General features: G+C 40.0%; 1 long non-coding RNA gene across 2 annotated transcripts in view; it reads left to right on the top strand.

Moving 5' to 3' along the window:
• Positions 1-15,110, top strand: part of LOC113968202 — a 65,496-nt gene that overhangs the window by 11,862 nt on the left and 38,524 nt on the right. Inside the window, exon 3 of one of the 2 annotated variants that reach the window (XR_003534419.1) lies at positions 1,894-2,643. The exons of the other annotated variant lie outside the window; for it this stretch is intronic. This is a non-coding gene — a long non-coding RNA (uncharacterized LOC113968202). Of the gene's footprint in view, positions 1-1,893; positions 2,644-15,110 lie in introns of those variants that run through there. 2 annotated transcript variants of the gene reach the window in all.

A 15,110-nucleotide genomic window follows, 5' to 3' on the forward strand; every position in this document is an offset into this window, starting at 1 on the left:
AGCAAGTGGAAGTGTGATTCAGAAACTTCATCAAGTTGAGGAATAAAAATGCTCCCAGCAGTGGCCTCTGTCTATTTGGGTGTGTGGAATGGATAGCTAGAGTTCCTCACATAATTTAGGTTACCTTACAATTTTTCAAGAAAATCCACAGTCTGGATTCAGTTTACGTAAATAAGAGCTTCAAAACCAAAGTCTCAAACATCTCATTCCATTCTTGCCAACTTCCAGCTGAAGGATATTTCTGATCATGAATTATAATGGTGGAAAATATTGACTGATTCAATGAGAGCAAGACTGAGAGACAGGCAGACACACAGACCACTTCCGAGGAGATGTATCCTGTTTCCTATGACAGGCAGCTTTCTTATTAAAATTATCCCAGTATATACAATCTCTATTCGAGAACGAAGTGCTCATTACAAGTCACTACATAAATAATGTACACTTAAAATGATTCTCTGTGCCATAAATATTGACCTTGGTTAATAATTGACTATGGGATTCTGTGTCTGTTCCCCTCAAACACTACTGACTGAGGGTCTGGACTCTTCTCATGTCATTTCTTTCCTTTCATTCCTGTAAGTTTTTGAGAAGATACAATATTGATACTATCAGTATAACGATGACACAAATTTGGACTGAAGTATGTAACAACTCCTCTACCCCTCTCAGTTCTTGCTTAGTGTCCCCAGGGATTTAATTGGAAAGTGTGAAAAAGATATTTTGAATTAACTCTGTAATTTAATCTGTGATTTCTGCGCTGGTGTTTGCTGTAGCCCCTGTCCAGTTTTGCTTTAACCCCCAGTTAATGTTTATTACAGTAGAATAGATCTATCATTCACTTTGCGAGGCTGGTTCATGAAAAAGTGTCAAAGAGCAGAATATGGACCAAATTTGCTGCTCAAACTGCAGTGGACCCAAGACAGTCTTTGTATATGAAGTTTCCCAGCTTCATGCTTGATAAATCTGTACTGCCTGTACTGAGCACTTGCAAGATTCTACAGATTCATGGAGAAAGAAAAACTGAATGCTCAGAAAATGGTGCCTGGCAGAGCCTAGGTTTACAACTTCAGCCAAGACTCCAGAACAGCTGCAGGCCCTTACTCTGCAGCTCTTAGGCTGGACATGCAGGAAAAATGACTCATACTTCATACACCAACATACCTTATATATCTAGAATGATTTGTCCATAGGGCTTTGACTGGGTCTCCACATGAGATGAAAATTGCAAGCAAAGATAAAATGTGCTGAATGTCCTGCCTGTGGTATTCAGGTACCAGAAGGTAGTCAGGAAAGGCTTTGATAGCAATAGCATGAGAAGATTTCATCAGGAGGTTTTATCCTCTAAGTTCTGACAGGACTTTCCCCTTTTGGACATTCTGCAAATACGTTAAGTCTCACTAAAAATGCTGTGGGCTGTTCCTGCAGTTCCCAGCTTTCCTTTTTCCTCTGGTGACACAGTTATGTCCATACCATGTGGGAGCTCAGAAAACTGTGTCTCTTCTTTCACTCTCAGCCTTTGCAATTCTTAGCCCAATGGCTCCTTGCTTTGAGAGAGAGATATGGAAGATGCTGTCCAACAAGCAACATCTATTTATAGAGGCAGTGAATACACAATGAGTTAGGAGATGGTGACCAAAATGTGGAGCATTGTCTGTGGGCCCTTGAGGACCAATAAAAATAATAGAACTGCAACTGTAAATAGCTTATTACAAACATCCAATTTCTATGCTTGGAATTCAGGACTCTGTCCAGACCATAAAATTAATCCTCATTGCCTGCTGGACCTTGGAAGCTGGGTTCCTCTGCCAAAGGTCACTCAGTTCTCAGTGGTGGCACCAGTGCTGATTTGTTTCGGCTCTGTGCATAAACATTTGCTCTGCTTGGTTACAGGCTGGGATTGCATGAAGTGCATTGGAAAGCAGGGTGAAGTGCTACAGCTCCTTCATAGCTAAGGATTTCACCTCAAGAAAGGGCACATGAAAGGACTTAGGTACTAAAACTTACATGTACTGGGATAGTTAATATAAAGAGAATGCCAAAAAGGTTTTGCCTTGGGTTAATACTTAAAATTGTTGGTGAAGGAATGATGAGAATTTGTAGTCATAACTAAGGTTAGATGTGGTAAAATATATTTTATGTTCAAAGCCAGTTTTAATTTTTACTGTGCCAAGAATGATAAAGTCTGTAATACTTTTTCAAGGATTTAAGATTTCTAATTATTATTTATTAATCAGGAATATTTAGAAATGCCTAAAGGGGCCAAGCTGAGCCGGAGTTTTTTTGCACTGGTGTAACATGCACAGATAAAAACCTGTTGTAAGCCTGTTTGGATTATTATTATTTTAATCTTCTTTTCAAGTGTGTTCCTTCCTCTGTAGAATAAATTTTACAACCTATAAACTGCTTTAAGATCTCTGGTGGTGGTGAGAAATGAAGCAATAACCCCCTCTTACCCCTCTCTTGTAGATCACCATGTAACTTCATAATCAAACTTTTTAATTTAAAGTTGTACTGGAAACACTGTTTAACATAGTTCTGTGGGCCTTTTCTAGGTCTTTCACATTATGAAGCCCACAACTTAATCCCTAAGGGGACAAAAGGGATGTAGATACACGCTATTGAATTAAAGTCCTGTGTCACGACCACTACAATCTATTGATAGGACATTTTGTTACCCGGTGTGGCCTTGTCTTAGGTAGCAAAAAAAAAATAAAAAAATGCAGAAGATCAGGGTTGAGTTAACAAAAATGCAGAAGCTCACAGCTGAGTTAACAACACTCTGCTGTTACAGCCAAGATGATATTTCTTATCCTATACCCCCCATCCCCTAAGAAAACAAAACCAGCCAAAGACTCTCTAAAGATTCAGTGGATAAAAACGCTTCCAAGGTGACCATGAGGCCTTCAGAAATGAGACCGAAGGTATAGACATGCCTGAGGTCCCCTGGCCAGTGAGAGGGATGCTCTAACGCAAATCATTCACTAAATGGCACTTCATCTTCAGACTTCTGGGGTATTTTGCCTCCAGCTGTGTTCAAATGGGCTGGTATTAGTACAGCTGTCATTTCTCAGTATAGAACAAAAAAGGTAGACATCCACAGAGATCTGTTGTGAAGCCCAGGTGTTAGCAGTCTGCCTCAGAGTTGGTGATACCAGTAAAAGCTTGGCAGCAGCACAGAAGATACATAGGTGTTTTCACGTTCAGCTTAACCTACACCATGAACAACACCAAATGGGAAATAGGTGAAAAGCTCAAGGAGGCTCTCATTAGTTAATTATATGATCTGCAGTTGCACACCAGCAATCAGTGTCCCCTGTTGCTTGACAGACACTTATTAGACCATTTCCAGTTGTCCCTGTACAAGGTACCAGGTGCAGCCCCATACCGGTTGGTACGATCAAAACCACATTCCAAGTGTGCACATCTGCTCATGGGGCTGGGCAAACTTCTTCTGGCACCTCTAGGCTCCAAGCCAGCAAAGAGGGCCATTAAGGCTTCCTGTTATAACTGGATCCTGAAGCATCCATCTGAGCTGCAGTTGGTACTTGTGGGCAGTACTGTCCACTCTGTGGGGCTGTGAGCAAGAAGGCAGAGTTGGGCTCTGCTCCTGCCAAGCTGGGCCATGGAGAGAAGCCCCTTTTCCTCGTCCTCACTCTTCTCCCTCCCTCTCTCTCGGTCTGTGAGCAGAGGAAAGCCTGTCTCATCCTGCTTGTATGTGCAGTGCCTTGCAAAATATGGTCTTGATCACATCTGTGGTTTCCAGGCTTTATTATAGGACATAGAAACAATGGGAGCTTTATTACCCTGAATGTATCATTTCTGTTTGAATGCTCCCTCAGCATGGTGTTCTGACTCCAGGCTTGCTGAAAGAGGCTCACACAGTAATTAAAAGATTGCTAATATTACTAATGCTGTTCAAAGCATAATTCCACATCAAAACTCTGCTGGGCTTTTGGGGCCATTTAAACATCCAAGTTTTATCCCACTTCAAATTCAGCTTCTGAACCTCCCCTCTACAGCGAATCAAACCAAAGGCCTGAATCCAACCATACTCTGAAGGAAGCTCCAGATTGTACAGCTTCAAGTCATCTTTCTATGTGCGAAATTTTATGCTGTACTTCTTTGTAGAACAGAAGTCCTTGGTCAAGTGCTTTTGTGCTATATCATGCAGAAATGCAATAAAAACAACTTTTCTAGTTGGTTTATAATCTGTGTTTATTACAGCCCCAACAATTCATACCCTGGAGATAAAACTGGTAAACCCCACTTCCCAATAGAAGTTTATCCCAACTAGAGCTGAGCAAGACAGTCACTCTGTGACCCAGCATATAGTTCTCATCAGAGAACTGCATCACATTCTACAAACTATGGTACCACTTTGCTTTCTCCCTCTTTCAGAGACGGAAAAGACAAGCTGCAGCTCTCAAAATCAAGTTAAAATCATTTTGCCCACCTCTTGCAGATTAAAAAAAAAAATCTGCTAATTAGCACAGTGAGGATCTGATTTTTATAAAAGCTCAGTTCCTATTTTGGCACAGAGCTAATTGGTTAGAAGTTATAAGAACTGTCTACACTGACTACTGGTCTCTTTCAAAATCTGTCACAGTGGGAGATGCTAGTTTGTGAGTACTTGTTAAAATCTGCCCTCACATCAACAATATTGAAAGGTTTTGCATATGGTGCTTACCTCTGGTGAGGGTCTGAATATGGCTGTTTACTGTCAAAATCAGAGGTTTTCTCAGTGGAAAACTGGTGTTGAAATCTAAGGTTTGAGTCAGGTATAGTACAGTCTTTGGAGGTTTTTCACATCACTGGTCTAGCAGGTAGGATACTGTTTTTCTTTTCTCCATTGTCTCAAACCAGTTTCTTTTTAACACAGGGAAAACTTTTCTTGGCATTCCATCTAGCCTTCTTAAGTCAGGAAGCGTTGACTGCGTTACACTTTCACTGCATTAATTCTGTCAATCTAATATGAGAATTAAATCAAATTTGCTGGTAAACATACCTAGGGCACACAGAAGACAGCTCTACCACGTTACAGGCATGTCATTTTTAATGAGCCTTCTGACTATGCATACTCTGTGTGTCCTCTCCATTTCACAATCCAAGAGTAAGAGCTGTCTTTTCCACAGGGAAACTGGCATTGAGTTTGTGGCAGCAAGAGGTTGTTTCCAAAGAGTAACATGAAAAGCCAGTTTATCTGTGCTATGGTCAATGTATCATCCTTCTCACACTTTTTGAGCCATTTTTTGAGAATGATGAATTGTAGTCATCACTACATTCAATTAATTTTACTCAGCTGGTTTTTATAGTGTGTTTGTACCAAGTGTCCTCTAGCAGCTGATAAATCATCCCTGAGTGTCTGCAGAGGTAGTGGCAGTGACATACACTGAACTGACGACAGGAATGTGTCACACCGTGTCTCTTGCCCTCTTTTTCCAGAAAGATTTTTGTGACCTTTGGTGGCATTTGAAAGAAGCTCTATTGATCTCTGTGTAGTATTAATCTTAAACAAACAGGCCATATAATTTATGTAAACTCCACAGGTAATTAAATTCCTTCCAGCAAAGGTCAGGGCAGAATATTTAAGATTTCATTTGAATAGAAATTACAGTTAGAAATGAAGGGGAGGAGGGAAGAGGGAAAAGAAGAAATTTGGAGCTTGTCATATCAATTATTACAGTGTAACTAAGAGGACTCAAGTTACTTCTCAAGTGCTAACATCCAGTCTTCATCATCTGTACACACAGTTTGGAAATGTTTGTCTAGAATGACTTATAAATGATTTTAAGAAATGTTCAAATATTTCTAATAGATAGTGAACAGAAATATCACCTTTTTTCAAAGAGATCTGAGACTGCCCTTCATAAATGAACAAACCCTAAACTCACAAGCCTGTCTTTGTAATTGGCCATGATTGTAGTATCCACTCTTCCTTCTCCAAGATCTCAAGGACCATGGAAAGTATTATTTTTCCGTTCACCTTCCAATTTCACAAATCTTTGGATTTCAGTGTTCAAGCTTGTCTTCCATCCATTTTAATTGGGCAAGTCCAGATGCTCATATGGAATCCATGGCTTCTGAGCAAGGACGTTGAACAACACAGACTACTGCATGATAAAATTTTGTGCTTTGAATATTGTCTTTTTTCGCTCGATATGTCCCAGACTATCAGAATGTGGTGCCATGCTTGGGAAAGACTTGCATAATTTCTACAACTTATCTGATGAAATAGTCTTTCTCTGAACAAAACAGAGGATTGTCACAGGGCTGAAAGAGGACCCAGGATGGGGACAGAGACATTCAGTGGGTGAAAACCTTGGAGCAACCCAGTCTGTGGAGATGGTTTCAGCAAGAGTCACAGTGACTTTCCCCTTCAGCTGAGAAGAGCCCACATTCACAGAGATGTCTGGGGTGTAAAGTACTCTCAGTCACAGAATAGTATAAGTGGTATAGGTAAGATTTTTCACAGAAACTCTTTATTGTCTTTTTCCCCTCATTGAATGACCTGTTAAGGTTGTCATGAAAGGGAGAAATGGCTGACCATCACTGAGAAATGCAATCCTGGTGTCAGTGCCATGACATTGCTCTGCACCCAGTAATTTGTGGAAATTATTGTGTAAAGGTAAAAACATTTGCCCCTATTCAGCAAGTGGTGACCACTAGGAATTCAGAAACAAAGAACACCTACAGCTACATCTTAAATACTGTCCACCAGCTGCTCTGAGGTAGCTGCAGCATCTGTTGCTGCTGCAGGTCTTGCTGCAGACCTCTCCCATCACAGTACCATCTGCCTCACCAGCTTTGTAGCAGCATCTTCCGTCTTGCAGCTTGCTACCCTTGCTCAGAGGCCCATATGCCTCTGCACTGCCTGTCTCTATTTCTGATATGATTGAAATCACATCTGCTCCACCACTGACTGCTGCTTTCATTATGGCTGTAATGCCATCCACCCTCTCACATTCTGCTGTTGTTTCTGCTATAATGACACTAACATCTGACTTGGATTTTGACACAGTTGCTTAAAACATCTGCCCCTGTGCGTACTTGAGGACACAGGTGTAGCTGGGCTGATATGAACTTAAGATTCACTAAAACCTGTGTTCTCTACCAGTGGCCATCTCTACACACTAATGGGGAAGATATAGGCACTCTATGATAGGCAGATGCGGGAAGATTGCTGATGATCTTTGCCTGCTCCTGCAGTTGGTGCAGCAAATACAGTGTTAGCTGGGATTTGGGAGAATTGGGTTCAGATTTCTTCTTCACAACCAATTCACCAACTAAATTCAAAAAGATTACTTAGGCATAGATCTATTGTGGAGTTTTACACTTCAAGTCATAGTTGCCAGTTTTCCGGTGGTTGGCTTCCACCATGAAAAAAACCTAAGTGTCCTTGTCTTAAAGTTCCCCACGCAATGGATGAGGAAAGTTACAAGAATTTTCAGGAATTTTACAGGAATTTTCTCAAAAGTTACACCACTGAGAAAAGGCCTCACAGGAAATGGAAATGACATGGGCACCTCCTTTCGTGTAAGATTCATAGTCTGAAACCATCCCCTAGAGGGGTGTGCTTGTTTCTTTTCAAAATGAAAGTGGGCCCAGTCCTTCTTTCCTAAACCACAGCTGACATGTAGTAGCAAGTGCTCACATTCCCCTCTGCATGCAATGGCAGCACTGAAAATAAGTAACAGAAGGATGAGGATTCAGTGGGTTTGGGCTGTGAGTTTGAAATAAACCCCCCTCCACCAAAAGGTTGCCGCAAAATCATTAAAGAGGTGACTGTATGTGGGGAACTTTCTCTTCTACAAGCTCTGCATACAGTGTTTAAAAATTCAATATAGAGGAGGGGAAAGAGAAATGGACCACTCATAAGCAGTGAAGAAGAAATCTGAGCTCAGGTGTTTATCATCTGCTATGGCTCCCACAAGTAGCAATGGAGATATTTAAGTAGAACAACACCTTAAGGTTAAAAAACAATAAAAAATAGAGAGAGAAAAAGAACTAGCACTGTAGCTCTGCTCTGTAGAAAGACTATTGTTGCAAGACATGGAAGAGAATTAGCTGGTGAAATCCTATTGCTGGTTATTCAGTGTGTTCACAGGTTTTCCCAGTAAATCTCTGCCATGTAGTAAAACTCCCCTGCTTACTCACAGAAGTACAGAAACAAATTGAACTTTTTCATTTTCTTGTAAGTAATATACTTCCAGGCCAAAAGCTCAACCCTTCACACGTGCCCCTCAGGCCTGTCTTCACTGACTTATGCTGGCACACCCAGTATTCTTTATTGCAGGCTTCAACCCAAGAGCCATATAGCCATGTTGGTATGCTCTGCTGGAGCAGTAAGTCACTCTGGTTGAGCCAATAAGCCCTGAGAAGAGGCTGGGTTCCTCAGCTCAAGCACTTGCAAATATATTGATTTGGATTCAGGCTCCTGGGTTTATAGCTCCTAATGTGTCATTTAGTTCACACAAATCTATACAAGTCTGTCCTGGAATATTTGTATGGCTTCTCTGTCTCCTGATTAGTGTAATACCCCAGCATATCACAGATATCTCCTTCCCTGCCTTCTCCCTTTCCCTCCCCCTCTCCCTCTCCTCTCCTTTTATATTCCCAGCTCCCTGTGGATGTTTCATTACAGTGCACTACTCTGTCACCTCCACTGCAGCATGCAATGTGGGAAGTTTGGGATGTTGCAGTCTGACACTGATGAGTCAGGAAGCCCTGTGTTTGCTGAGCTCAGTGTACTTCAGTATTCTCCTCGAGCGCAGCAGGCTCTGTCTGCATGCTCACATTTCAATAAGTGAGTAACATTTACAGAATCAGGAGTCCAATCTGCCATAGAAATGATCTGCACAAGCAGCTGATCTTATGCCTGTCTAGTCAAACTAGACCAAACCTCTGAACCTTTTGAGGTTTGCCCATCGCCAATAATTAATGTCTGACTTTGATAAAGCTGACATTTGGTTTATAAAGGCAGACTAATAAGCTCTGAGAAGGCTTAGAAATCCTATAGAGCAATGTGTTGCATTACAAATCTTAAAAATTACTGTAAAAATTAGCATAATCTACTGCTGGGCACGTTAGTATATTAATGTGATTGGAAGCGTGACCTCTTTTTGCTAACTTTCCAACTGACCCTGATAAATCTGTGACATTTCTAGATATGTTACAGATAACTAATATCTTACATATTTGTAAAAATACAAGATACAGAGAATGTAGATATAAAAAAATACTGTATTTTAAGGTCTTTTAAAATTTCTCTTACAGGCTTTTGTATGTAATGAGTAGCCCAATGTTTACATGTTTCAGGCAACTGGTTTTGTCTGGAGTTTTTTCTCTGGCTTTCCATTTTTGAGGCAGATGTTATCTTTATGGTTAAAGAGGTTTGGGCCTCCCTCTGTGATATTTAAAGGGACCCAAAGCCTACTAATTTTAACTTCAGTGGCTGCAGCTAGCAAGTAGTGGGAGTTACTGACCTTGAGATGACATGAATGAAAGGACAAAATATGATGGGGACTTTGTCACATCTCTCTATGTCTTGGTTGGACAGTAGCTGTGATGTACTGAGACTTTTAGACGTGGCATTTCCCTCCCCTGCTCTGAGGATGGACATCATCTGGAGGACGCTGATGCAGTAGAGGATAACATACCTGGTCACTTACACAAGAGGAAAAAAAAGAGGAAGAAGAAAGAAAGAAGATGAAATGAAAAGAAATAAGCAATGTGCTTTCTGATGTCTTCATGTTCTCCTGAATCAGGGTGAAAGGTTTACTTGCAATTCTTAAACTACTTGGGAGCACAGCATTAAAGCTAGATGCAGTATTAATGATAAACATTATCTCTCACCATTCACTAAAGTGTTTCTTCCTGTCCCTTATTTACTCCTTGCCTTCTGAGAGTGTGGGAGTCCATCTTTCATTCAATTATGGGTCTTCATCAGCACGTAGTGATTGCCCTCTTCACCAAATATTCTGGGTGTCTCACTATGCCTTAAATGGATCAAAGACAATTTTCCCCATTTTCCATGTTCTGAAATGGCTGTTGAGGAGCATAGGAGGAGTATGTCCCAGCTCCTTCTGATCAGGCAGCAATTAACATATCAAGGACCATGGCACACAGAACCTAGAGAATGTGTGAAATCTGAAAAAATATGGACTAAGGAGCAGAGGAAGTAGAGGGGGTAATGAAGAAAGGTAAAGTCACAATAAAAAGGAGTTCTTAAGCTTCTTAGAAATATACATTGCATTCACCAAATGATATTGGGTCAAAAAAAACGGAGAGAATTTTTAAATTTAAAATATTTTGCTTTGACGGTCTTAACACACACACATTTTGGCAGAAAAAAGTCTATTCAGCCTGAACTGCACTTTTCCTGATGCACTTTTTCCTCAGATGAGCTACTGAAGAGGAAAAAAAGATAAATTTCTTCCTGCAGGTCTAGGTTACTCAAGCTGCAGGGAGTTGAAGGTGTACATCTCCGTTTTGACATCCTGGATATTCCCCAAACACGCTGGGCTGACTGAGTGGCCATCTGTCTGAATTGACTGTGTTGTCCCTGGCTCAATTGACCACCCAGCCTGAACTCTGCAAGGGGGGGGCTGCCTGGCTGCGGTTAGTTTCTTCCCCAAATAGCTCTAAAGTGTGGCTTGCTGTGTGCTTTAAGTAAAATTATGCTACTGTTCAGTTCTCCATTTGATTAAAATGTATCTTTCAGCATTTAAGGGTGGGCAGTGACTTCCTGGGATTAGAAAGGGAAGTGAACTGGCTGGAAACCAGCAAGTAAAGTTGTTTACAAGTAGTGTGAGGGCAGAGTAGTCTGTGTTGCTGAAATCTGGGGCTTGGCCACATTACTCAACTCCAGTTACAGATCTGCTAAATTCACTCAGAGTCCCGTTTTCTTTCTTAATAGTACACACAGGGACATTTTTACCAGAAGAGTGATTCATCTGCTGTGGTATTCCAGATAAATTTCAGGAGAGCAAGGCTCCCTTGGGCTGACAGTGTGATCATTTGCCTCAGGACAAATGCCCTCACAGCCTGTCAAGTTGGCTGAACACAGGCTTCTCAAGATTTGGACTTTTTCAACATGTAAGATTTCACTCAGCATAACAATTTTTCTTCCCATAACAAATGTTTTGAACGGTTTTGGAACTCCTTGCGTTCTCACGATTGCAGCAGGGTGCCATTCTCCCTGGGCTCCAGCTGCTGACAGAGGAGCTCCATGCAGGGATGCTTGTCAAGAAGAGGCATCAATATCCACGAGAAGTAGAAGTATTATAAACTCATCAATATAGTCACTACTTAGCAGGTCTGTGTGAAATAATTTATAGACATGGAAGACTTGGCTGTTTTCAAGGCACAAGGGTTGCAGTGGCTGTCAGCTTAATGCAAAAGTGTCGCTCGTCTCTGTTTCCAAAAGAAGTAAGTTTATAAACCTATTTCAAGTCTGTTAATAAGCAATTGTTTAAAGTGGTCAAAACATTTGCTTCCTGAAAAAGCTAAGAGCTGATTTATTTTTTTTTTAATAGATATATGTGTATATGGTTTAGGATATGAAAACAAGGTCTTTACAACCTCCAGAGTCATTGCAGTGGATGGTAACATCCCCTTACAAGTAGAAGCCAGGATTTCTGGGGTTTGGCCCAGGCTATGATACAGACTTGTTTTCTGCCAGTAGCAATTGATATCATTCTCTTTTTTCTGTCAGATGAGTAGGATAACATTCTCAGATGCACTGGAATCTAATCAATTTTTCTAAAACATCTAAAGATCTTTGGATGGAAAACAGTGTCTGTACATACTGAGTGTATAATTTGTGAAATTTTGGGTCTGTATATTTTCTGGTTTAATATATTTGCATCTTAAAATCAAGAAATAAAACCAAGAACACACCAGTTGAAAAAAAAATAAAATTGAGTTTGAGCTTGAACTAGCTTTCCTCCTGTCCTATTTTGATCCTCACTAGTGCTGTGCCCTATTGACTGGCTTTTTTTTCTTTTCTGAATATTGAGAAAATACCCAGCTGATTTTAATGGACATCGAATAAGAAACGGAAATATCACTTTTTTGATGTAAATTAGTTATTTTCTTATGCTGAAGAAGCAGCTTAGTTTGATGGCAGTGGCTTCTGTTGTATTTATATTCCTTCACTGATCTCATCAGGGTGCCAGATGAGCTATCCTTACAGGACTTGAACCAGCTGGGTCCAAAATTAATGAGGAAAGGGACGTGTTAATTGTAGCAAGTGTTCAGAAACCAGCACTTCAAAGCCAATTCAGCCAGACCAGACTGATCCTCCCTGTGCACTGTTTTCACATGATCTTTTATATCTTTTGAACAAAAAGTCTACATGAAAACACAGAAATTTCACTGAAGAAGTTATTTCTGCCTTCAGCCAGGAGCACTGTGACCTGCCATCTTCCTCTTATGGGTGGAAGACAATGATTAATCTTATCAACTGCTGGTTTATTTTATTTTACAGCAATAAGGTGAATTGACTCCAGATTGGAGCATGGGGATTTTCAATTATTTGCTGTGAACCAGTCTCCTTCAGCTTGGACTTGGTGTTTTTTTAGCTCTCTAAGGGAAATATCTCTCTCCTGAAAGTCTATATCGCTGTAAGTTGTAGGGGTTGCACTGACATTCTGGTGGTTATTGCAGTGAATTTCTTGTTCTCTTAGGTTTTCTATTTGATACTACTCATTTTGCTTCTTTTATTCTGACAAGTGTGATGATGTTCATATGAACTTTTAAACTTTTGCTCAGGCACAGGGTGGAAACTGATGGTTCTCAGACATGTAAGCCATTTTGCCTCTCTTACAGGCTTTACTAGAGCATTCACTAATTGCTGGAGGGAATTAAATTTTGAGGGAAAGATTTTTGGCACCAGATAGGCCCTAGAAAGAATTTTGGCACAAAGTCTTCTTGTTGTAAGCTAGAAAGTCATGCAAACATTAAAGGTTGCTGTCAGTAACCCTTGTTGTAGTCCACCAGAGTGAGGGTTCTGTGAAGAAGGTCTCTGTCATCCTGGGACTCTCCTTTAGCAGCTCCTGCTATGAAGAAAACAGAGTGCTCATTGCTACCAGGCACTGTGGAGATGTGAAAAGGGGCATCTCTTCTCAGTAGTTTCCAGTTTTTATTGAAGAGTTAACCAAGGATTTTCGTCACAGGTGTTTCTTCATAGAGAAGGCAGTAATGAATCAGATATTTCTAAGAGTAGGTTAAGTAGTAGTTAAATGCACTTAAAATCCCTTTGAATCTCTTTGAAATTAATCAATAATTCTGTTAACTCTCCAGGGTTTATAAAAAAATCATAGTTTCAAACAAATTTCAAATGTGAAATTTGGTCATTCTTTTCACAAAAGTAAACATTATGTGAAGGGTGTTGTGATCTCAGAAGAGTTTTTAAGATAACATCAGAAGTTATTCGGACAGTTATGTTTTCTGAGGTTTCTTAAAATCCACAACTATGATTATCCTCACTAAGAGTCCTTTCCTTTCCATTTGTAGTAGTGCTCACTATAGTCTTTTTACAGCCTAAGTTTACCAACTGTGTCAACTCTGTGGTTATGTCAGTTTTGTTTGAGTTGCCTGTATAATGCACACTCTAAACATTAGTTAAGAATAAAAAATTTCTTAATTGACTTTATAATTTTTGTCAGGAACTTATGGTTGTGAGCCAATAATAAACTATAGTTCACAACTATCATCTTTATCTATGTTATCATTTGCCCTCTAGAATTTAAATCTGTGTTTTATTCCCCAATGTTCAAGATCTTTATTTTTATACAGATTTTTACCCATCCTAGCCAGCATTATTTGCATACAAATAGAGGTCAGTTCACATTACATACCCATTTCCACTCATCTCTGGACTGGAACACCTAGAACATTATCAATATTACATTTCAAATCTAATCATCAGCTAGTTGAAACTGGAAGAAGAAAAGGTTTGTTTCCATTATGTCATCCCATTCCTGCTTTACCAGTCAACATCTCAGGTATAGTTGTGATAAAATTAGTTCAAAGCATGAAGAACTTCAACAACCCGTGTTTAGTAGTTATCAAGTATTAATAAAGGAATTAAAACTGACAAAGTTTCAGCTGAAAATCTGACACATGATGGGAACTTGTATTGGTCTCCTGGGGTTTTCAACTTCGAGATTCCTGTTGTAGGCAGGAACTGGGATTTATCAAAGAATCTGGGAATGAAGCAACTCCATCAAAGATTATGCAATCTTTGCATGAGGGCAGCATGCTTTTTGTTTCATTCACATCTGTGATGACATTTCCATGACAGACATCATAATTAATGGTTGTAAAGCTGGAATAGATCCTGAGTTGCACCAAACTCCACAGTTTGGTGTAACTCAAATTCATGGTCAAGGCTGACTGAGAAAAGGTGACATGAGAAAGATATAATTAAAATAAACAGAATATTTCCTATGCAGTGGCTTCCCAGCTGCTCCATAGCTTTTGGAATCAACCTCGTTATGCCTCACATAGCAGATTTGCATCCGCAAAAGATCATTTTCTGCCAAGTGGCTGTGCCCCTATACAAAGTGTCCACTTCAACCTTGTTCCTTCAGTTCGTCCGTTCTGTGATCAATATCACAGTCTAGACCTGGATGACTGCAGAATCTGATTGCAGCTTAATTTCCCATAAGAGTAGCTAGACCTGCTGAAACAGCTTGAATATGCAGCACTGAAATAGCAGGCTGAGCAACAAATATCCTCACACCATATTGGGAAGCCCAATTACCACAGCAGAGTGCATCTTGCTGCATTATTTTTCTCCCCGTTGCATTTTGAAAGGATTAAGCTGTGGGACAGTCATTGCCAAGTAAAGGAAAATAACATTGGCATCCACTAAAATAATACTAAGGAAACTGTAGAGGTGCATGTGTTTTTTGTTTGTTTGTTTGTTACTTTGTTTGTTTGTTTTTGTTTGTTGTGGTTTTGTTTGTTTGTTTTTGTTTTTTGATTTTTCAGTTTATGTAAAGTTTGCCTTAAACACTTGAGAATAAACTGGGAGTATGTTAAACACTTAGTGTCCACTAAGGACTTTAACCTAATTCCTTGATAGATTTAACTAGGGCAGT

The sequence above is a fragment of the Neopelma chrysocephalum genome, unplaced genomic scaffold (genome assembly GCF_003984885.1).
Source record: "Neopelma chrysocephalum unplaced genomic scaffold, ASM398488v2 Primary Assembly neopelma1_66, whole genome shotgun sequence".
Lineage (NCBI taxonomy): Eukaryota > Metazoa > Chordata > Aves > Passeriformes > Pipridae > Neopelma > Neopelma chrysocephalum.